The sequence below is a fragment of the Nannospalax galili genome, unplaced genomic scaffold (genome assembly GCF_000622305.1).
Source record: "Nannospalax galili isolate Female #2095 unplaced genomic scaffold, S.galili_v1.0 scaffold1181, whole genome shotgun sequence".
NCBI classification, from domain to species: domain Eukaryota; kingdom Metazoa; phylum Chordata; class Mammalia; order Rodentia; family Spalacidae; genus Nannospalax; species Nannospalax galili.
Window position 1 is genome coordinate 2,189,452 of NW_008345687.1, and position 24,739 is coordinate 2,214,190.

Here is a 24,739-nt window from a genome sequence, read left to right on the forward strand (position 1 = left end):
AGCCCAACCTTAGCTAGACAGTCCCTCATTGAGACTCCCTTCCCAGGCAATTCTAGATTGTATCAAGTTGACAAAGCTAACCACCATAAGCCATTTGTGAAAATAGTAGTTTATTTAGCTCAATTTTTCAGTCTGGGAAGTCTAAGAAACTGGCACCAATATCTGGTTAAAGGTCTTGCTGCATTGTAAGGTAGTGAAGACCATCACATGGGAAAACAGCAAATTTCAAGAGAGAGCTCACTTTAATAGCAACACCACTCCCATAGTGACTGTCAGTATGTGAATGAATTCAGCTACTTGTGAGAGCAGGGCCCTCATGACCCAATCAGCTCTTAAAGGTCTACCTTTAAAATGCCATTAACATCGACTTTGGGAGTTACATTTGCAACACATGGGATTAGTGGGACTCATTCCAACCGCAGCAGTTGGTCAATGAATTTTATGTACAAAAACAGGTTGTCATGAGTAACTGTTCTTAGAACACATGATTGCATCTCTTCTCTTCTGTATAGCCCCCAGCAGGGGGCCTGACAGGGGCTTGGTTTTTTTATACATTTCAATACAAAAAAAAAAAAAAAAAAAAAAAAAAAAAAAAAAAAAAAAAAGAAAAGAAAACATGTGTCCGAGAAAGAATTTTTAACAATAATTACTTTCTGTCCCCTCCACGAAAGCCAATTTGTTCCTAAACTCAAAAGTCAGTGGACATTTAAGCAAATACTACTTAAAACTCTGAATTTCAGAAAACAGTAATCTCATTAGGGAGAAATTTGAAGACTATTGAAAAACACAAAATCTCACTGTCAAAAATACTTTAAAGCTACTTACAGGAGTAGGGAGACCATAATCTGTTTTAACCAAGTTGACTGTCTTCTGTAGTCAAAGTGGACAGAATAGTAGAAGGCACTGGCTCCTCTTCTTAGTAAATTCTCATCACAAGGACTTGAGAGAGGGGATAAAAGGAACCACAAGTAGAAGAAAGTATTCGTCTCCAGTTTTGGGGTACAAATGTGGAGCACAATTGATCTCAAAATTCCCAGTACTAGAGTTGACACAGTGCCTAGGCATTAAAACAAACATCATCTAAAGCTTAAAGATGATAAAAAGGGAAACAACAAAAAGGAACATAAATCCAGGCAATTCAGTTCATAAAATATAATTTACTCATGGTTTATCTTCTGTTCTTCTGGAAACAAACCCTCACACTCCTCAGCTCCAAGCTCATTTTCTTGTGGACCTTGTAGCAGAGGCCTTGTTAGCCAGAAGAGCAGGCTGATAGCAGGTCCTCCTTCCTGCCTTCCCAAGTCCACCCTCTAAATATTTATTGTTTCCCAGTAATCCTACTCTTTAATTTTTTAAAATTTATTTTTATTTTATGTGTATAAATGTTTTGCCTGCATGTAAGTGCACCTGCGTCACGCAGTGCCTGAAGAGGTCAGATGAGTTTGCCAAATGAATCCCCTGGACCTGGGGTTACTAGGTTAGCCACCATGTGGATTCAGGGAACTGAACCTGGGTCCTCTGTAAGAGCAGCCAGTGCTTTTAACTGCTGAGTCCTCGCTTCAGCTCTCAGTAAGCCTCCTCTTACACTATGTAATTGACTCCAAGAGTAGTTAACTCTCCAGTGAGATCTCTCACTCTGATCCCATCCACACATGTCTGGCTTTTCCACTTCACAGGAGAACATTGTCAGGATGCAAGGAGAAAACAGTACCAAAGGAGGTATAGGTCTACACTCTACACCCACCGCCACACAGTCACTGCTACCCACACACAGACTGAGCTCGTCGTGTATGACAGTCTGCAATCCAAAGCACTGAAAACAAATTTCTCCTGAAGAAGGTAGCTGTCCCATTACTCTGCTGCAGTGACCAGCTGTCTCTTAAGAGGTCAAGCCCAGAAAATAAAGTAGAAGCCAGAGAAGCACACAGCCAGTTGCCACCTGCTTCTTCAAGGTCCTGGAACGTATCACACTACAGCACAGAGACTTCCAACCAGCTCATATGTCCTGAGAGTGAGAGATCTCCACAGACTTTCACAAACATCAGACGTCCATGGATTAGAGGTAGACAGAAAACATATTTACTATCTCGATTTGATTAAAGCCAATCCACAAAAAAATCCCCAAATACTCACATGTAGGTTAAGTCCTTTAAAAAAAAAAAAACAAAACTATAAATTGAATATAGAGCCACACACTGAGTTGGCAAGCAATCTACCACTGAACTATATGCCCAGTCAGAGTCCAGAATTTTGGTTATCAAAATTTGAATAAACTGACATAATGCTTCAGAAGTAGTTGGCAAATACCCACCATATGGTGGTGTTATCATAGCTCCATGATTCATCACACTTATTATTTAATTCACTTATTAATTCAATACCTAATATGTACAAAGCACCATGGCAGACATTGGGAATACAGTGTGAAAAAGAAAGATATCAGTCATTTTTCATAGACTTTATGTCAAGCAGAGGAAAAGACCTTAAACAAGTAGTTACACAATAAGTTAAACACAATAAATATTAGAAAGGACAAATGCAAAGCCATGATGGAAATAATCTTTCAGCATGGACAAGGACGGGTTTTCTTAAGCAATGAGTGATGAGAACAGTTTCAGAGTAGAACAGCAATTAATCTCTCTCTCTCTCTTTCTCTCTCTCTCTCTCTCTCTCTCTCTCTCATGTGTGTGTGTGTGTGTGTGTGTGTGTGTGTGTGTGTGTGTGTGAAGGGCTCAAGGTAAGAAGCAGCTGATTTTAGAGGAACTTGAATGGAGTTAATGTGGCAAAGTATGGAAAGTGCTAGAAATGAGTCCAAAGAAACATTCAGACCAAGCAGGTCAGGTTGGGGATGTAATTCAGTGGTAGAGTACACCTTAATGTGTAAAACCCTAAGTTTAATTCCCAGCACTGCAATAAACAAACAAACAAACAAACAAACAGCTGGGAAGACAGTTCAGTCAGTAAAATGCTTGCCTTGCAAGCACAAAGACCTGAATTTGAATCCCAAAACCCACGTTAAAAAGCAAACAACACGTGAGGTGGTGTGTGTTTATAATCTTGGGGAGATGGAGGGGGCTAGTTGGCCCACCAGTCTAATCTACTTGACAAGTTTCAAGCCAGTAAGAGACCTTGTCTTAAAAAAATGATAGGCAGCTCCAGAGAAATAAAACACAAAGTTATAGTATGGCCTCCACATGCTGTGCACACACCCCACAAACACGGGTGCATTCACATGCACACGAACATGCACACTCACATATATGTACATAAACAGTAAATATCAAGCAGGTGTGTTTTGGCCATATTAGCCAAGGATACGGGTTTGATTTGTTAATGTAATTGAACTTCAAGCAATGAGATGCTATAATTAAAAATGTTCAATGGATCTCCAGCTCAGAATGCAGAGAATGGGCTGTGTCTAGGCAGGAATGAAAGCTAAGTCAGTGGCTGAGAAAATTATGCAGTGATTTTTGATAGAAGGATGTTATCAGGCACCTATTTGGGTGAGGGACAATGAGGTGGGGCATGATCGGTTGTACTGAGAGGAAATGAAGGCAGACAAGGGGTGGGCTCATTCAAGGGATTCCCCAAAATTTCTGGTGTCTTCATTATGTGAACAAAGATGAAATTCACATAAATCAACACTGAGAAGAGTCAGGTTAAATGTGTAATGAGTTCCACTTCAGACCTTGACTTCAACATAGCTGAGGAGTCAGCAGTTAAGCATAAGTCTAGCCTTGGCTGATAGTAAACATTTGAAATTCTTAGGCAGGGTTGGGGCAACAGAAAGAAGTCAAGACCATGGGTAATATTTTCTAAACATGTTCAGACCAGACATTTAATGAAGCTGTTTTGGAGTTCTCCCTGATTTTTTATAACCTCTCAGCAATGTTCTTAATTGATTTGACCCAACTTAAAATATTTTCAAGATTTGTGTTATATGGCACCAAGATTTAGACTGTTAACTGTGTAGCTGTTGAAGAAAAGCCAATATGATCCGGAGAGATGGCTTTGTAGTTGGGAGCACTGACTGCTCTTACAGACGACCCAGTTTGCTTTCTAGCACCCATATGTTAACTAACAACCATCCACAACTCCAGTTCCAAGGAATTCCACACCCTCTTCTGGCCTCCATGGGCATTGGGCAACATGGGTGCACTTACATGCATGCAAGTAAAATATTCATACACATAAAATAAAAATAAAAAAGAAAGAAAATAAAAGAAAAACCAGTATTCTTTCCAGAGAAAAATGTTGACTCTATATGTAGAAAGCACTCTCTTGGCTAAGACTGAGCTAGTGTGGTGGTTTGAATGCAAATATTCCTGATAGGCTCCAAGTATTTGGACATTTTGTCCCCAGCTGGTGGCACTGTTTAGGGAGGTCTTAGAAGGTGTTGCCATGCTGGAGGAAGCAGGGTTTAGTTCTTAAGATTTGCCGGATCTCAAGTCACTCTCTTGCTTCCTGTGCCTGCTTGAAGATGTGAGAGCTTGGCTTCTGCTCTTTTTCTGGTCCCCTCTGCCACCATGCCTTCTTGCCCCTTTGGCACCGTAAGAGTAAATAAACTCTTCCTTCTATAAGTTGCTTTGGTCAGTGTTTCTATCACAGCAACAGAAAAGTAACTAATACAACTAGTATATTGATCTTTTGAGGAGGGCGGATTTCAAATTCACACTCAATTGTACACAGTCTAAAGAGAATTTTGTCCTGTCAAACCTAAGGTTTGAAATGCATGACTTCTGTTCTATTCAAAACCCTACACAAAATACTTCCTGGAGAATTCAATATGAATGAACGAAATCCATTTACTTGAGATAAATCTTTGTGGGGATGGGGAAAGCAAGGCACCCCTCCTTACTAAACTAAATAATTGACAAAAAGAGTTGATTGGGACTGGGGAAACCACAGAGTTGTTAAGAACACTGGCGGTACTTGCAGAAGACCTGGGTTTGAATCCCAACACCCACATGGCAGCTAATAACTGTCTGTAACTCCAGTTCCAGGGCATCCGACAGCCTCTTCTGTCCTCTGTGGGTATTGCATGACATGGGTGCACTTAACTACATGCAGGCAATACATATATACACATAAAATAAAAATAATAAATAAATTTTTTAAAGTGTTGGTCATTAAAGGTTTTGTGGTATTGTTTCACTCTGTTATATTGCTCTGTTAATTATCTCCTTGTATCCTTGAAGATTAAGGTATTAAAGAAGCCATTTCTATAAGATTTAAAATTTATGTCTTTTTGTGGTATTGGTTGGGAAAAGAAGAAAAGTGAAAAAGTTAATTTTTAATTTATAGTCACAAAGAAATTGACATATCTTATAAGAAACACATGTAGTGCAATATATACCCGTGTTTTCAGACCAAAGGAAAACACAAATTGGAGTGGCAACTGGATGGAGGGGAAAGCGTAAATGTTATATTATACGCAAGTCAACACTGCTTCCTAGAGACCAAAACTGGATTCCAGATTTGAGTCTGAAATTTTTCCTTTTAAATAAAGGAAACATCACTATATTCTTTATCATGTATAAGGACAATGTGTTCTTTCTCCCAAAAGCAATTGATTACTTCAAATCTTGTTGAGAAGACATTAAAAATACACTTTTAAAAAGTCCCTTAAAGTAAATGCAGTCACAGATTTTGTTCAACTATTTCTAGTAGTGTTCTTTAACTTAAGGTCTAAACTTAATTTGAAAACGACTTAATAACAGCAATTCTGTGATGTAAGAGAAGTAGAAGGAAGATGGTCAGAGTGACCCAAGGATGCGGCTCTGGAACAGCCTAACGCAACTAACTCAATCCAGAGCTAAGACTAGAGTAGACAGATGACTGTTTACTGTTCCCTGCCTTATATGGGAGAGTTTAAGGGAATCTGATGAAAGCCTGAAAAAAATTCTCTCTCTCTCTCTCTCTCTCTCTCTCTCTCTCTCTCTCTCTCTCTACACACACACACACACACACACACACACACACACACACACACACACACACACAAACACCATAGCAAATAAATGAGGATGGCTTACAAATCTTTTGGAGTCCAGGTTGGAAATATGTGATCTTAATTGTCTACAAGGAATTAACAATATTACAAGGTAGTGCTTCATATTATATGCTCTGGCACCAAAGATTTCTGGCTCTCCTCTCTTGCTAGCCACAGAACTATAAGCAAGCTACTTAACTTCACTAAATACCCAGTTTTCTCTTCTACAACATGAGGCCAGTAACATTGCTTACCTTATAGGGAAGAGGTGATGACTAATATAATGCAGATGAAAGGTGTAAAAAAAAGTAATATCGTAAGGGCTTAATGAACAGTAACCAGTAGCTATTTATTTCATTGACTCGTGATTAGTTGAAGCTACTATTACTGGTACCCAGGAAACTGAGGTTCCCTGTTGGATTCTCAGTGTCATTAATAAAAGAACTTGAAAACAGATTCAGAAGGAAGCTCAAGGACAACTTGATTAGAATATAAGAGAAACAACAGGATAGGCAAACTGTAAACCTTGGCAGCTTCTAGAAGGAAAGTGATAGAGAAGAGGAAGAGGAAAAAGTCTTGCCTTTCTGCATTAGGGTCCAAGTAAGCTGGCAGGTTCAGTAATGATGGTTGGTAAACAGCTAGCAGAAGGGGAAGAAGAGCTTCAGATAAGGAGTGAGAAAGCACAGACTTGTCAGGGAGAGCATGCTCAGGTTTCTGGCCATTATCTGAAAAAGAAATAGAAATAAAAGGAAAAGTTACACTTTTGAGTTAGAACTCAAAAAGTAGGGAGGCTTCACAGTGCTAAGTGGCTGGTGCTCTGTAAGCAGCTGCCTTAGGGGAGGGGCTTCTGGGAAGTATAAGTACAGTATCTTATTAAGGGAATAATTCTTCCTCTTATCTCCTTAGAATGTCTTCAAGTGAATCAGCTTTCCTATGGGGTAGTGTCCTGGCAAGGTGAGTGACAGATCCAGCTAGATTAACTCTTTCTTTTTTTTGTCTTTTTGAGACAGGGTCTCCCTGTAGCCCCAGCTGTCCTGGAACTCACTATGTAGACCAGGCTGGGATCCCAAGTGCTGGGATTAAAGACATGTGCCACCATGCCCAGCTAGGTTAATTCTTAAGGAAAGAGACAATGATATATAATATTCTAATCTTTGGAGCCAATCAGAATGTCATATCTTTACCCAGGGCCAGAAATAGAATTCAGATTCAGTTCTTTTGAGCAGGAGGAAGTCTTGTAATAGGCTTCAACAAAGTCTTATTATCTCTTCCCTTTTTCCATTTCTTAAAAATAATTGTATTGAATTTTTGAGATTCCCATACAGTTAATGGTATTTAGATCTCCTTTCCCATCTGCACCTCCTCTTATTGCCTCCCATTCAATGTAATGTAATCTATCCATATATATATAATGCCTATAAAGTCTAATTTGTGTTCTCCAAAGTCCTTCAGTGTGGGTCCATCCACTGGAGCCAGGTTTAACCTACCAAGAGATTCCTCCTTGAAAAGGATTAAAAGATTGCCTCTCCCTCTCCCAGCAGCCATCAATTTTCAAAATTTCCTTAGGTTGGGTTGGGATTTTTTACCCATTTCCCCATGTCTATCCTGGGGTTTTATCTGGTTTGAGCTTGCATAGGACTTGAACATGCTGTCATCATTGCTGTGAGTTCATATAAGTAACTAATCAGTTGTCTGGAAAACTCTGTTTCCTTGTGGTCACCCACCACCTCTGACTCTTACACTTTTTCCAGTCCTTCTTCTGCAGTGATTCCTGAGCTTCGGGAAGCAGATGTTTGATATAGGTACCCTATTTGGGGATAAGCACTCAACATCCTCTTATTCTCTGCACATTGACCCATTATATCTTCACCTTTTCATATGGTATTTTAAATCCAGAGAAACGAAAGGTGAATTCCATGAGGGAGAAACCCATCCTTAATCTCCCCCCACAAATTAATAATCTTTGTAACACTCCTGTCTCAAGAGCTGAGATCCTAAAATCATATAGGAAATGGGCTGAAATTGGAACACAGAAAGGTCTCCACTTTTGCTGACTTTCAGGCCTTGAAGAGCAATCAAGGGGACTCAGATAGATGCAGAATAGCAAGACCATCTAACATTTAAAACAAAATTTAAAAGGAGACAAAATTAAGGCAGCAGTTGAGTACACAGGTCCAAAGATTAACAGCATCTCTGCCAAGGTAATTATAGAGATAAACCATTTCTACCATGAAAATCCAGAGATTCAGCTCCAAGACTGTTCACCAAAAAGGATGGGTATCTCACACATAGCTTCCAGCCAGCTGTATGAAAGAAGAAAGATGACAAGAAGTCTGACCAGAAACTAGGATCCCCAAACACCTCTGGTATTTCTGACCTATGGCCAAGATAGAGCCAAGGACGTTTCTGGCTTCTGGCCAAGGACAGAAACGGAACTGCGGCTTTCAAGGCCCAAATTGCCTGACCAGTTTTATCTTCTTCTCATTGGTGGTATTTGTAATACTGCTTACATTTCCCTATATGACCATTAAAAAAAGGAATCAATAAAAACACTGTATGAATGTAAAACCATTTTCATATATTTATACATGAATTGCATTTATGTATGAATGTAAAACCATTTTCATGATTAAAACAAAATAAGTATGGACCACTGGCAAGAGACAAATGTAAGTTGGCCCTGCACTTCAGGAAGTTACTAACTCACAGGCACTGCTCTGCCTCTTCTGTTTTGACGGAACATCCACAGACTCTGGACACACGCTTATTTTCGATGTTTCTTCTGGGAGAAAGAATTGTGGCCTCACAGATGGTTAAATGTCACTGAGCTTTCATTGACCTGATTCTTTCTCTGAACCTGTATTCTAGACGTTAATGCTCCTGAGTCATGCTATAGGCCATTGGTTACTGGCTCAATCAAAAATGCGTTAACATTAGAAATGACAGAAAATTTCACCAATCCTTCTGATTCTACTGCTTTGTCTAGCTTCCTTTTCTGTTCCCTGGGTAATTTTACCCACGCATTTATTATCTTTTCCTTCGCCTAACTTCAACTCCCTTTAAAAGCTGGAATTGAAACCAAGAGTTGGATTGAATTTGGAGTTGAGAAGAACTGAGCTCAGTCCTTCAGTTCATTCCTCACTAGCAGTTAGTGTAGGTCAGAGGGGTCTCAGGTACCCTCTAAAGTACATGAAGAAGAGCCTTACCTCACAGGGCTGTAGGGAGCTCTGTGAGGGAATGTTCTATGAGCGCCTAGCACTGAGGGATGGCCAATAGTGGACTCCAATAAACCCTAAAACTGGGGGGCAAAAGCTGGAATTTGGGATAGGATATCTTTTCTGTGGCCCAAATGACCAATCAGGGTAAATCTTCAAATCTCTACTTTTCCCCAGAGTGTGTATTCCATGATCTTCAAATAATGATAATTTGTTTACTGTCCAGGAAGAGCAACATGGTTTCTTCCATTGTTTTCCCTCTTTTTTTAAAAAAAAAATTTACTTATTATTTTATTTTATGTGTATGCGTGTATTGCCTGCATGTAGGTAAGTGCACCCATGTCGTGCAGTGCCCACGGAGGACAGAAGAAGCTGTCGGATCCCCTGGAACTGAAGTTATGGACAATTGTTAGCTGCCATGTGAGTGCTGGGTTTCAAACTTGGGACTTCTGCAAGAACAGTCAGTGTTCATAACTGCTGAGCCATCTCTCCAGCCCTGTTTTCCCTCTTTAGAACAATTTCGGTCACTTGAAAGATACTCCACACTATCAAGAATTTACTCTATTAACGTGAACATTTTATAACTTTAAGAATTAGCAACCTCCAAAAGCCTTGCAAATTTAGGGTTAAGAAGAGACTAGAGATCACAGAGCTTTGTTTTACTAATGTATTTGCCTTATGTGGCTCAAATAAACCCGTCTCTCAGCTCATGTCACTGCTGTTTTCTCTTCATTTTAGAGTCATGATTTCTATTTTTAACATGAGATGTAGATACTACAACCATGAGCTTCTTAGTCCAAGTAATCATTTCCTGTTTGGACACAATTCTCAGTGAAAACACATCAGCCTCTGATGCTTGCCTACCATAAAGTCAAATAGTTGTAGCACAGGCTGTATGCTATAACATGCGCTGATGCAATCATGTGTGTTTTTCTTTATTTTTACTTTGTTTTTGTGAGGACAGTTAACCATTCCCAGATTATGGGTGATATAAACTAAGGTTCAGAGGGTTGAAACAGTGTGCTGATGCTCACTGAGCATAAAACTTTTATTTTTTAACTCAAGGGTATTTGACTCTAAACCCATTGTTTTACTCACTAGTCAGGAAGGATCAAATTAATTTCATCAGAAATAATAAAGGGACTTCAAAAAAAAATTGTGTGTATTCTTGTATTGCCTGCATGTAGGTAAGTGCACCCAGGTCGTGCAATGCCCACTTAGGTCAGAAGAGGCTGTCGAATCCCCTGGGACTGGAGTTACAGACAGTTGTTAGCTGCCATGTGGGTGCTGGGATACGAACCTGGGTCTTCTGCAAGAACAACCAGCGTTCTTAACCGCTGAGCCATCATCTTTCCAGCCCCAATAAAGGGACTTGTATAAAATTGTCTGTTTTTGAGCCCCTGATGCTCAAAGTTGAGCAGAGATCTAGGTGGAACATACAAAACTGGTAAGGATTCAGCTAATGATTTCTATCATTAGTTATTAGTTATGCTGTTTTAGTTTCTCCAATAAGGCCAAGAACATTAGAGTAGAGGTTATTAATATTCAAAACATTGTGTGGCTATGCAAATGTGCCTCTCTGGGAAGCATTCCATAACTTTGTTCAGATTCTCAATGAGACCCTTAAACCCAGAAGGTTAAAAAATCACTGGATAGTGACAAAAGTTGGCTTGCTCCATCTTTAGAAACATAAATTTTCCTTTCATATCTGATGATATGTCACTCACCATTTAAGAACATCAGTGTGTTCAGGGCAAGCATGTTGATTTCACATATTGTAACTCTAAGCTCTATAGGTCCTAAAATGTCTCTGAGGTTTTATTATTATTCAAATTATAAATGCCATGGGTCATTTCATTCTTCTAGCCCAAAGCCTCATAGAATTTCTAAAGCCCCTGCAATTCAGATTCATAGTCAGTTTGGGGAAAAACTAGAGTTTACCAGATATCTTGGCATAATGCTTATCCAATTTAGTAACTAAAATATCCTTATTAGTTATCATCAGATACTGGTTAGAAATCATGAATGTTTTCCTAAATATGTTTAATTTGTATACACATCTTACTACTACAACTAAATTAAACTAAATTAAAGTCATCACTTTTCACAGCTTCTATCCTCCAACTTGCTTGTGAACATGAATCTCGGATCCATAGGCACGCTCTCCTTGCCATGACACAGTTCTTACCATCCTATCATTAGCACCAGCTTTTGACCTGCTTTCTACATGAGAGTCACACGCAGTTCATTACCCCTACCACTCATTACCCCATTCTTTCTGCTTTGTGGACTAAAACATGTCCAACCCATGGAATGAATTGCCATTGGTTTGGCTCATTCACTTTTGTCAATGATTGGTCTAATGAGGAGTTTACGACATTATTCTGCCCAGTGTTATGTGAGGTGAGGGCAGCTGGAGCTTCAGGAAAAAAATCTTTTCTCCCTAGTATGAGTACAATGCTCAAAGAGAAAGCTCCTCTTTGCTCATGCTCTCTGCCCTCTTGCTCACGTGTGGAAGGAATGTTTGGAGCCAGCAGTCACTCTGAAGCCATAAGAATAGACAATGCCTATTTAAAGTATAGTAGAAGTGAAGGAAGATAACACCTTACTTCTATATGGCTATGCTGATCTAGCAGCCCGAGTGAGTGAGGCTGCTCACTTGCAGCTTACTTATAATAGGAAAACATGATTATGTAGTTTTAAACTGTTTACTTTCAACCAAAACCATCTAAGCTGATTGAAATACTAATGAGCTACTTTCCACTATCCACACAGCTATTCACAGACACCTTAATTCTCTTCCAAAATTATGACCAACAAGAAAGACTAAAAAAGGAATGGAGACTAACTGGTCGATAGATAAGAAACAGGACATCTTAGGAATAGATGTGTAACCCAGAAAAACTGTGCTTCCTTGACAGACTTGTTAAAAATTAGACTGATGTCTACTAAATGAAGACCTGAAGTTCATCAGTTCCCCAAAACTTTCTGAAAATCCAAGTTTAGAAGCCTATAGTTAATAGCTCTAAGCCCTGATCTGATCTCCCCCACCCCCTTCCTTCTGTCATCCTCTTTCCCTCCCTCTCTTTGTCCCAACACACAAATTTAGGGAACTTGTGGATACATCATGAAGAGATTTAAATATTATTTTTAAGGCAAAAATCCTACCCTATGATTCATTGTCAGAAAAAAAATTGTACAGGTGCTCGCTTCTCCCCACTAGATCACCAGTCTTTCCCCAACAGACCTGGTCACAGTCTGACAATTCTCCTGGAGTCAGTGTTCCAGGCAACCACAATTAATGGATTAGAATTTGCATTTAAGATAGATCCCATCTGCCATTCCAATTATAGCTGACTGGCAGCTAGCCAGAAGCTGTTGTTGAACTAACTATACACAGTCAAGGGGGAGCTTGTAAAAAATATAGTTTCCAATTTATAGGGCCTGATACTCTGTACTCTGTTGATATCTTCTACAGAGAGTCCTAACCTAGTGCTAGGTTTGTGACACAAAGTATTTGGGACACAAAAACTCATAAATATTGCAAAGTGATGCATATCTGAATGCCGATTTTGGCTTTCAGAAAAGTTTTATAGGCCTAAGTGATGTTAACATTTTATGTTAGTAACTTTTATTTTACATTGATCTTTCCAAATATTTAAATGATAAATGTAAAATCACATAAAGTCAGGATGCTTTCTTTTAAAAATTAGAAAATTTACAACCCTTGGCCTCCATTCTAACATGGAAAGAAGGAATTGGAGCTGATGGGAGCTGCAGCAAGTGCTGTAGCCCAGTCATCCTCCCTCCCTGATGCCTTCCACCACTGCTGGTAAAACTCACCAAGGCCTACCTTTGCGTTCTCAGTATTGTTCTGCTTACACAGATCACTGTCAAAAGCAGGAAAACAAATGACAGGCCCAAAAGGCCAGTCTAAGAGGCAAAAAATTCAATGATATTAGGCATCAATCTCTTTCTCCTGAACTTTCAAGAGAGAAGATTAATGGTGTCCTTGTACAACAGCTTTGCCAACAACTGTACGTCAGTTTCACAATTAATGATAGCAGGAGGCTTCACTCTGCCATGATTTTTCTTATATGTTAAAGAGCAAAAGTTCAGTAGGATTGCAGTTAAGAAAGACAGTCTGCCCCAGAATGTGACAGTACATGCTGCAGCACAGAATTTAGTATGATGGAGCGAGGTGCAGTTTGTCAGCAAAATCACCTCATTATCCTCTAGCTCCCACTCCAATGAAGATTTAGGCATAGTCTTAAATTGTGCTGCTGCAGGGCCCTTCCTGTGTGTACTGGTGGTGAGCAATCCTGCTATGCACTCTAAATAGCTGTGATCTCATAATTGGCTCTCCAATTGTATTTCAAAAAAATAAATTATGCTGGGCAAGATTTTAGAAGTAATCGTTCCTTTATATTTCACAGTAAGTAGTGTTGTATAGTGATAACCATGTCATTGTCTGATTTTTCTGTTTTAGTTACAGAAGTACACATGGACACATTCTAATTATAAACATTCTAAACAACAAAGATATACATGGAATGAAAAGGAAAAAAAAAACTCCCATAATTTTTTAATTTTTTTTGCCTTCCTGCTGTGTTTCTCCCTTATCCATGGATCCCATTCTCCTTATCAGAAACACTCTAAGATAATATTTAAGTGTGCATTTTCCCAGACCTCTTTCTAGGTTGCTATATATGCAACACATACCTTTGTCTGGAGGGTCTCTCTTCACTTGCAGAATCTTTTCCATTTTGTTTTGTGCTTATCTTTTCATGTAATAATGTCCTGGGGAAATCTCCATGTCAGAACCTGCCACACGAATTTTAGTTCTTATATAACATTGTGGATATTTAGATTGCTTCCACTTTTTAAATTTTCTTTTGAATATTTGTGATTTTCATACAATATAGTTTGATGGTATTTAGATCCCCTCCACTATCTGCTCTCTTCCACTTCATTTGACCAGTTCTGGAACTCTGTAAGAGTCTTCATCTGTTACACAAAAGATGTTCTTGAATGCGGGCTGAAAGGTACACTTGTCTGTAAATATGAGGATACATATTTAGAATAAAGTAAGAAATTATGTGGTCTATGGATGTGGCAAAATTTTTCTCTAAGATCTATGACCTCTGCAACCATGTGCATTTGGGTATGTTTACAGTACCGTACATGAGTTCCCTCCCATTGAGTGCGCCTTAATTCCAATTAGACAGCTGTCAATTACCCCCAAGAAAAAAGTGCCACCAGTGTATCAATAATGATAGCTTGCTGGGCCAGTTGTTGTTTATTAGGTTTTATAGCTGAGTAGGTCCCTTGATTGGTTTTCTCCCTTGGCAGCTTGTATAGTATCCATGACAGCTAGTCTTCAGGGAGGAGGCTTCCAGGTCATTTCCAGCTTAATTGCTCCAAGTCCTAGGTTCGAAGTGTGGCAATAGAGCCCCCCTTGTAGCCCCAGCTGACTTGGAGCTCGCCATGTAGACCAGGCTTGTCTCCACCTGCCTCTGCTCCTGAGTGCTCAAATTAAAGGAACGTACCACTTTGCCTGGCTTGTTTCCATTTCTTTATAATGTTGTAATTAATTCCCTAACCCTATAGCTGTGTGCACTGGTGTCAATATGTAGAATATCTATACATGGTGTCCTAGTTTATTATCTGTTGTTGTGATAAGCATCATGACCAAAAGCAACTAGGGGAGGAAAGGGCTTATTTCATCTTAAAACTCCCAGGTCACAATCCATCACTGAGGGAGGCCAAGGCAGGAGCTTAAGCAGAGCAAAAACTGAAGTAGAGCCCATGAAGGAATGCTGCTGACTAGCTTGTGCTCACTCTGCTTTTTCAGTAAAACTCAGGACCAAGGATGGTACCATCTACAGTGGGCTGGACCCTCCCACATTATTCAACAATCAGGAAAATGCCTCACAGACCTGCCAACAGACCAGTCTGATCAAGGAAATTCCCCAATTGAGGTTCCTTCTTCCCAGGTGTGTGAAGTCAACATCCCAAGCCATCCATGACACATTGGCATTTAGCAATTCAAAGTATATGTAGAGAGGCAATTTTTAGGTACTCTCAAATTGAATTCTACCCACAAAGATAACTGGGTTTGCCTATTCTTGGCTATCACAAATATTTTAAATGTTTTAATTTGTATTTAAATCTTTTACTTATTTTACTAATTATAGATTATCTTTTTGTCCTTAGTTTTCATAAAATCTTTAGATATTAAGGTTATAAAGTTTTTCTGTATATAATACAAAAAACTTTTGATGACTAGAGAGGTGGCGCCGTGGTTAAGAGCACTGACCACTCTTCCCGAGAACCCAGGTTTAGTTCCCAGCACCCATATGTCAACTAACAATTGGAGTCTGTAATTCCAGTTACAGGGGATCTGACACCCTCTTCTGTGGGCACTTCATGACATGGGTACACTTATATACAAGCAGGCAATACACTCATACACAAAATAAAATCAAATAAACTTTTGACCAGGTGGCTAATGGTCTTTTAACCTTGCTTTGTGGTACATATTGCACAGAAGTTCTAAATATTGAAATATCTGTTGATACTTTCCTTTATAACTTGTAAATGTTATAAATTACCAGGCAGGGGGTTCCCTTTATTTTTCATTTTCTAAATATGTTATTCCCAAGGCCTGCTGGTCTAGGGTTAAATCCCATAATTGGATGGTAATTTTCATGTTTCTCAAAAAGTTTGGTAAGTGCAGCATAAACAGGGTCAAGGGGCAATGTACAATATACGTTTGGAGAATTAACCCCATTCCCAGATTATCTGAATGCAGCACTAAGGTCCAGGGCTTTAGAATCACAGCCTGCCTGGAGGGAAGCACCTCAGATGCTGACATCCCCACCGATCTTCACTGGTCATCACTTGGATGCTCTCCAGAGTAGTGGAAAGGGCTATCTCAGTACAATACTACTAGATTAAATGACAGCAATAAGAACATTGAAAATGACAATGATGATGATTACAACATCCAACATGGCGAGTTCTTACTGTTTGATGACCCCTGGGGTGTCATTTCATTTAATCCTCACAGCAGACTCCCAATGGAGGCACTACTACCTCTGTGGCCACCAGACCCCCCAATGCTCTCTGAAGGCACCAAACCTGGTAAATAGCTGAACTAGGACATAACTCAATGTCTGTCTGACTCCAGAAGAGATTATTATAATCAAGGAGTAACTTGTTTCACACTCAGATAAGTCATGAAATACCTCTGGGAATATGGAAAAAACAACCAGGAAGGACTATGGGAATGGCTGACAGACTCAAATCTTATACACATGGGTTGTTAAAGCAGATAAGTAGATTTGAAACTTTATATGGAAAAAAATAATTTCCAGATATCTATGAAATCTAAGCGTGAAAAAATGAGCCACAGAAATATTAATAAGATCAAGTGATTTTTAAAAACAACTTAGAAGAGAGAATGAACTTTATAAATATCAAACAAAACTCAACAACCACTAAAAATAGATGATAAATCTACTACATAAAATTGACTTTCTCATTACAAAATGACCCAAAATCCAAATGACAAATGTCAAAGTTTGGCAGGGAGTGGGTTTGTAATGGGCATCACTAATGAACAATCAATAGCTTTAAATGTGAAGAGCTCACTTAACTCAGTAAGAAAAAGACCAAGAATCAAATTGGGAAGAAATGGAGATGAATTAGTAGGAAAGATAATGTAAGTAAGTTAATGTAAGTAAGTTATTAAACACATGATATACAGCCTCACTGACAATTTTAAAATACAGGAGACAAAATCATAACGAGATACTATTTTCATCCACTAGTTCAACCATAATGAGAGTGAGAAAGAGACACCGAAACTGTTACACACTGGAAGGAAAGTGATCTCTCACACATTGCTAGTAGAATACAAATTTTACAGTTCCCTATACAAGAGCTCTGAAATTTGAAATTTTCTAAAATAAAATTACACAAATTCTTTCATCTAAAACTTCTATACGTAAGAATGATGCTTCACAATATCTAGAAAATGGAATCAGCTTCAATGCCCAATGAATGGATATGAAAACGTGGTACATATAACAATGGAATTTTGTTCAGCTATAAAGAAAAATGAAATTATGAAATTTGTAGGAAAATGGACAGAGCCTGAAAACATACTAAATAAGGTAACCCGGGACCCAAAGAAAAACACCACATGTTCTCTCTCATTGTGGGTCCTAGCTTTGAATTTTTAGATTTATGTGTTTAATTTCGAGTATCTATAGGGGTCATAAATCAGAAAGGGCCCATGACTGGTGGAGGGGAAAGAGCCTAAAGAAGTGAGGGGATAATAGAACACATGGTATGAAAGCTTAGGGAACACTAAAGGTTTGAGGATGGAAGAAGAGGACAGGATAGAGCAGGAGGTAGGAGTGAGATAATCAAAACTAAGGATGTATGAAAAATTCCTATGTAAACCTACTACTTTGCAAGCTAATTTAAAAAACACAGGAGCTGAAGAGATGGTTCAGTGGTCAAAAGCACTGGTTGTTCTTGCAGAAGACCCTGGTTTGAATCCTAGCACCCACATCACGGCTAACAATCATTTGGAACTCCAGTTCCAGGGGATCTGACACTCTCTTCTGTTCTCTGCAGGCAATGCACAACATAGGTGCACTTATACATGTGCAGACAATACATTCATATACATAAAATAAAAATTTTTTAAATATATCATTTTTAAAAGGAGTTTGAACACAAGCATCCTGCATGGGTGGAGAAGTCTTCCCACAGAAGACATGGGTTATTAAATAAAAATTGCCATGCCAGGCACAAGATAACTCCTTATAAGCTATTGGTTGGGGAGTCCTAGAGCTTCCCCATACAACATGGGCTGTCACCATTGCTCTTGGTTGTTCACCATAATTCGATGGTGAGAGCCTATTGCTGAAGACATAACAGGCCTTGGTTGCAAAACAGAAAAATCAAGCAGGAACTTGAAATTTTTCTGCCTGCTGACTAGTTTTCATAATGCTAAGAGATGTCATACATACCATGGGGGGGGGATCATCAGTGGTATTACCAAGCAATTAACCTTAATGCTGAAATATTGACCTGCCAGGCAAGTTGTTCTCACTGGTACAATAGTGACATAAAGGTTATGTCACTTTCTGGAGTAACCAACCACTTTCTGCTTGGATCTGAGGCCCCCTTCACTACAGGAATTCATGCTTGGTACTGCAAACCTGGTCAAAAGTCAATACCTTGGGAGGTTACAGACCCTAAGAGGGAACCTACTATTGCTGTGTTATTAAATGGACATGTCAAACTGCCTTTAAATATTTGCATTTATACCCACAGATTTGAGCTACTCCCAACCTCGGCCAAATAAGCTTCTCTCTTCAGTGGTCAGCAGTTAACACAGAGATATACAACTGGTTAAAGCACTAAGAATAAGTGACTGCTGAGTACTCAGCTCTAAATAGAACATCTATATCAACGCCTTCCTCCACCCCTAAGTGCAGGGAATATTGTGGAAGAGGAGGGGTGGAAAGAATGTAAGAGCCAGAGAAGACTGCTGAGAAATGCTGTCTTCTAGACATGACATGGCCATTGCACTCATGAACCCAAAGCAGTTGTGGTTACCTGAAGAAGACCAAGCTGACAAGCTCACTCAGCATTCCAGCAGGCAGCATTAGTTGGACTTACTGGATTACAAAAACAAAAGAGGGGGAGAAGGCATAAACATGGAAGGGAGGTATGTTTGGTGGTATTTAAGAGGAGGGGGGAATTTGGGAGAGTATATGAAGACTACATATGTGTATAAAATTGCCAAAGAAAAAATAAATGTTTTTTTAAAATGATACTATGCAAACATGATCACTTGCAAAAATGGCACATGATGAAGTATACAATTAGGAGCTTTTTAAGGTTTAATAGGTTAAATAAATTATACTATGAGTATAGCTTAGTGGTAGAGCACTCATACAACATGTACCACCAGGCCCTGAGTTTGTTCCCAGCACCACACACACACACACACACACACACACACACACACACACATTTAAACTATTCACAAACAAAGGAATATCTCATAGTCAAGAAAAAGGAATAGGTAGCTTAATTGGACTGATCCATTGTTGTACTAAAGAGCCAGGTGCAGAGGAAGATATGTTTATGATGGCATGTGGGAGTCAGATACTGTATGTGCACATGTACACAGAAAATTTTTTTCTGGAAGGATTTTCATAAATACAAGGAAAGTGAGTAACTGGTTATGAAAATAGCAGAAGTAGATTTATTTTTCCTACATATTCATGTGTGGCTCTTGAATTTTGAATCAACTTTGAATTTTACCAAATAAAATTGGATTTATTAATGTTATTGGAAAATCTACAAAGATGTTTTACCAGGAAGCATATTTCATTTGAAAAATATTGAGGACAATTTCAATATATATGTCACAAAAATTGTTTTTTAAAGGTGATGCCTGTAATTAGCAGTTAGCTATTAATAATAGCTAACCTTAGCTATTTCATCTTTCTGCATCATGATGTACAGTTACAAATACCAGTTACTACATGGGGCACATAATTTGATCCCAATGTTTAAAAAACAAAAAGTACATATATGCATGTATATGTATACAAGTAGATAAATTTGTGGAAGAAGTTCTGGAATTTTATACACTATGAATGAGAAGTAAAGGGTAGAGTGTGTAGTCATTCTTTTTAAATTAACTTCTGTTCTATTTAAATTTACAAGCTCATGTGCTACACTCGTGATTAGAAATATACAATGTTGTTATTTTAAGTCATTGAGGCCTGTATTGAAAAGACAGAGGCCTGGTAGTTACATAATATTATTGTACTATTTTTGTCTGAGCTTCCCAGAGAGAGATGCATGCTTTCTACTTAAAATAATGTAGTCAAACATTCCAAAATACATACAAAATAACAGAAATATTTACTTGTCTACCATATGTTAAAGAGTATATGCTGAAATTAACCTGCAATCAATGGTTAGACCTCTGTGAAAAGAAACCCTTGATCACGACCTTAAAATAGAAGAGACTCACTGAATCTAAAAAGAACAGGGATTTCAACTTAAGAAAACAGAATTCTAACTTGGATTTTTTATTCTATGCATTTATTCTTTTGAAGCCCTGTGTCAAGCCAATTTACAGATGGTCTGGTAAGCCACAGGAAAATAACCATACTTTGCTCATGAATCATAAGCAGTTACTCTAAATAGTTATTAATGAAACTTCTCAAGGCATCTGTCTTAACCCAAGGGAATATTTTACCCATAAGTTTCAATCTTGCTCAAAAACAAAACAGGTAGATTGATGGCCTGCTTATAAGTAAAACTGCTCCATAATGAAGCCCTTAGGGTACTTCATAATCTAAATTCCTCACCACAGAGAAAGATTAAAATTAATTCATTCTGTTTGGTAATTAACAGAGCTTATAGGAAGGACCACACTTTGCAGTTTTGCAAGTGAATATCATTGAGCACTCTAAAACACTAAAATATTTCACTTCTTTTATGGAATGCTAGCTAGTTTAATGAACAGAGAGGCCATTAAACGTGTTTCCGTGTGTTTTCACATGTACACAAATAAATGTATTTACCAGATGCTCACTAGCAAAGAATGTTTTAAGATGCAAAAGAAGTCACTTACTTTTCACACATCTAAGAAAGTAGTCATGGATGGCAATGGAATCTTCTCAAGATGAATGAAGGCAAATAAAATCTTACTCGAAGTTAATAAAGTGCTGTTCAGCTTTGGTCAAGGGAGGTCAGTATGTACAATGACTGGTATTAGATAGTAGGAGTATATATCATGTTTGCAGTGCATTGGATAAGCATGTCCTCTGAAGGACCAGCAAGAGTTGGATGTCTGAAACCTAAGAGACTCCACAGAAAGGGAGGGAGACAGTCACCCCTCCCACCCAATCGGTCAGCTTCAATTACATGAGGGGGAGGGTCTAAGGACAGACATGGAAGAAGCCAGGGAGGAGGAGGGGGCTTCACCACCTTGGGCCTGCAGTCACAGGGCAAGAATCTGGAAAGCTCAGCTGAGATGTAGGGACAAAAGCCCACGGGTGCCCATGCCTTTGTAAGTAATATCCCTCCATCATCATAATCTCTGTTGGCAAGCCAAAATAAATGTTTTTAAGCCCTAAACTGTAGTTTGGAGGAATATTGGTAGGTGGGTCATAAGGGAGCCACACAAGCACCTCCCAGAGGTAAATTTGATTTGCACAGTGGAACTCAACATGACTTGTGAAATGACATTAGGATAGTAGGTATAAGATCACTGCAAGAGATTATTTGTTAACTTAAGGACATAAAAAATGGAAGGTGGGTGATTGTCCTATGCCACATATGAAATACCCCAGATAACAGAATCTCGCGTGGGTCACGATGAACATAAACATTCCAATTTTTACATACTAATTTTAATCAATAAATCTGTCTGTAGCAGTAGAAAATTTCAATTTCTCACCTTTTTTCCTTTTGAAGTGGACATTCTGGTGAAGAATGTATCGTTGAGAAAACCAGCGATAAAATCTCATCTTAGAAGGATCACTAGGCTGGAATCACAGAATGTGAATTCTAATCAAAGTTATTTGGGGACCTGGATAAGTGCCAGGAGAAAGTCACTTCCTTTCTTGAGCCTTAGTCCTCTCATTTTGCAAATACCTGTACTAAAATGAAAACTGCCCTAAGGTCTCACTAGACCCAGGACAACACTACACAGGAGTATTTACTCTTGAGGATAGCCACTATCCTCAGTGGCAGCCTGACTACAGATGGATGTTTCTCAGTCATTTGCTCATAAAATGCTAATTTTTGAAGAGTGGCCCACTCATTCAAATGAGTTACAAAAATACAAGGCTAGCATGTAGACCATGTAAATGGAAGTCAAGAGATCTGCATTGGGCTGGGGTGCAGCTGAGTAGAAAGGATAGTGGTCAGCACATACCAGGGCCCACACTCCCCGCCAGCATCTCAGAGCAGGGAAGAGACGCACATTGCACAGCTAGCTCTCCATTCTCTCCTAGTCTGCTACCTTGCTCAAGTGTCTGAAATGCTCTGTCTGAATTAATTTTTTTTTTTAGTGCTGATGATCAAATCCAGGGCCACGCACATGCTAGGTAAGTATTCTCTCACTGAACTCCATCTCCAGCCTTAAACAAGGAATTTTTTTAAATGACTAGAATACTATACATCTTTTTCCTAAATGATTCAAGGAAAAACAAAATTGTATAATTGATACCTCATCTTCAGATTTGGAAAATCCACTTTTCTTACTGATAACTAGCATATCACAATTCTTTTAAAAGTCCAAAGGTAAAAAAAAAAAAGCTCTAGTAGTCTGTTGTACTCTCCTTCCCACCCCAAGAACAGAACCACCATCAGGTCTTCTTTTACAAACGCACTCTCAAATTAGCCACATACTCCTATAATAAAAGATTTTGACAGGCCAATTAGCTACCATGTATCAATTGGAAGTAGAAGATCTTAAAGGCAAGATCTGTGCCAGTGTCTAGCAGCCCCACCCCTGATTTCAGTGTACACACTGGCTTCCCTTCTAATTAGTTCACAGGGGCTGCTTTCCCATATGGGTAGCTGTTCCTAAACAGACCCAGTTTAGTGACTGACAACATGAAGTGCCTTAGACGGGTCTCCAGGAAGAACAGTCTTGCTGAATGATGGTGAAGCTCCAGCTCCAGGCTTTCCACCTCTAGTCTGCATCCTCATGAAGCTAGGAGATTAAAAGCCATTCTCTTGGTTTGTGGGAACTCTGTAGTTGATGGTTGATAGAAACTGTGCAGTTCAGCCTTGTCAGCACTCAGCTTAATGGGAGTAAAAGAGGAGGGAACAAAGGGTGACAGATAGTTACTTTCAGTAAAAGGTATAGTGGTTTTGAGAAGACTATTAGATTCAGTCATACTCTTCATGAGAAAGTCAAATCAAATATTTTTTGTTTTAAATTCTTTTGTGTTTCTAAATGTTCTCTATCCTATTTCCCAGTTCAGATAGTTTTCTATTAATAAGGTTTTATGGAAAATCAAATCTCTTCCTTTGGGCAATGCCCAAGGGAAAAACAGGTCACTTTTAAAATTTGTTGTAAGCTATGGGTAGATACCAACTATGTTAAAATTCTGCATGAGCTCAGAGTACGTTGTGCAGAGAGAGGGCCGGGATCATTTTCCTGCAGGGAAGTACATGAGCCTTAGTTGTTCTATTTAGTCACTTCTATTTTGAGTGCTCAGAGGTTCATTTTTCCTTATTGGATTGATGTTATTTTTCATATTTTGAAATTCTTGAATTAGTGTGCTGTTGGTGCTAATGAGTACATTTGTCATCACCCATCTGGTTATTTAGTCATCTCCGTAGGTCTATTATGTCTGTCAAGAACTGTAAACATATGAAGAGCAAAGCCTCTGTCTCTCCTAAATTCACAAAGGGTCTACTCAGTGCAGGTCATATAGTAAGTACATGCAATGCCAAGTGAAAGCATCAAAAAATTCAAATTCATAATGAGGAGTAAATTCCATACCTTCCTCTTTGGCACAGAGTCCCGTGAGAGCAAAAACAGTGACTCACTTACCTTTGTAATCCTCAATGTTGAATGCAATGCTTGACTCATTACATACTCATTGTCTTAATCATTGCTTGATGACTTTGGATAGATTAATGAGATCTGTGTAGCCTACTCATAAAACAATGCCGCAGTATGCAGTGATGAGATAGAACATGCATCTTCCATGTGTCCAGGACAGTGAGAAGCAGAAACTGAAACAAGTGACAACACAGCACATGACCCATAGAAGATGCATTGGTACTTCTTTCTGAACAAGAAGGCTACATTTATTAGACTGAGTGTAGGCAAGAAAAGAGCATGAGTTTTCCCATTCACAGAGCTTATTCAGATGGAAACAGCCCACTACAAATGGTGGAGGTGAACTTGTCCTCCATCAGAACATTTACAGTCTCCACTCTAGACATACAGAATATATTAATAATAGCAAAGAACTGGACAAGAACATTGTCATTGAGTCTAGAATCAATGGAGCAATGGGAAGCACAAGAAAAATACAGGACTATAAATTCCATTGGGCCTACATCGCTAACCCTGCCCAGCACAGAGACTGCTTCAGTGAATCCATACAATCTGTCCCTTATTTCAAGCACCTGACTACTCATCTTTGGAGCGCTTAAGGTCCCCCCCTCCCCCATCTTCCTTTAATTTATATTTTAACTGATTAATTTGTACCTGTGCCAGAGAAATGGTACTGTAAGATGAAATTATATCGAACTTATTTACTAGCTATATAAATGAGTTTAGTAAGAACAGAAGAAAGGTGACATTGCAACCAGTTTCTAAACAATCCCCATCCTGTTACAGGGACACATTGAAAGTAAGCAGGAATATTATTTTCTGTACTTTTACAAAAATTAATAAGGAAATACATTTAGAGCATGTTTTTCTTCTTAATAAAGGAATCTGAGACAAAGGTTA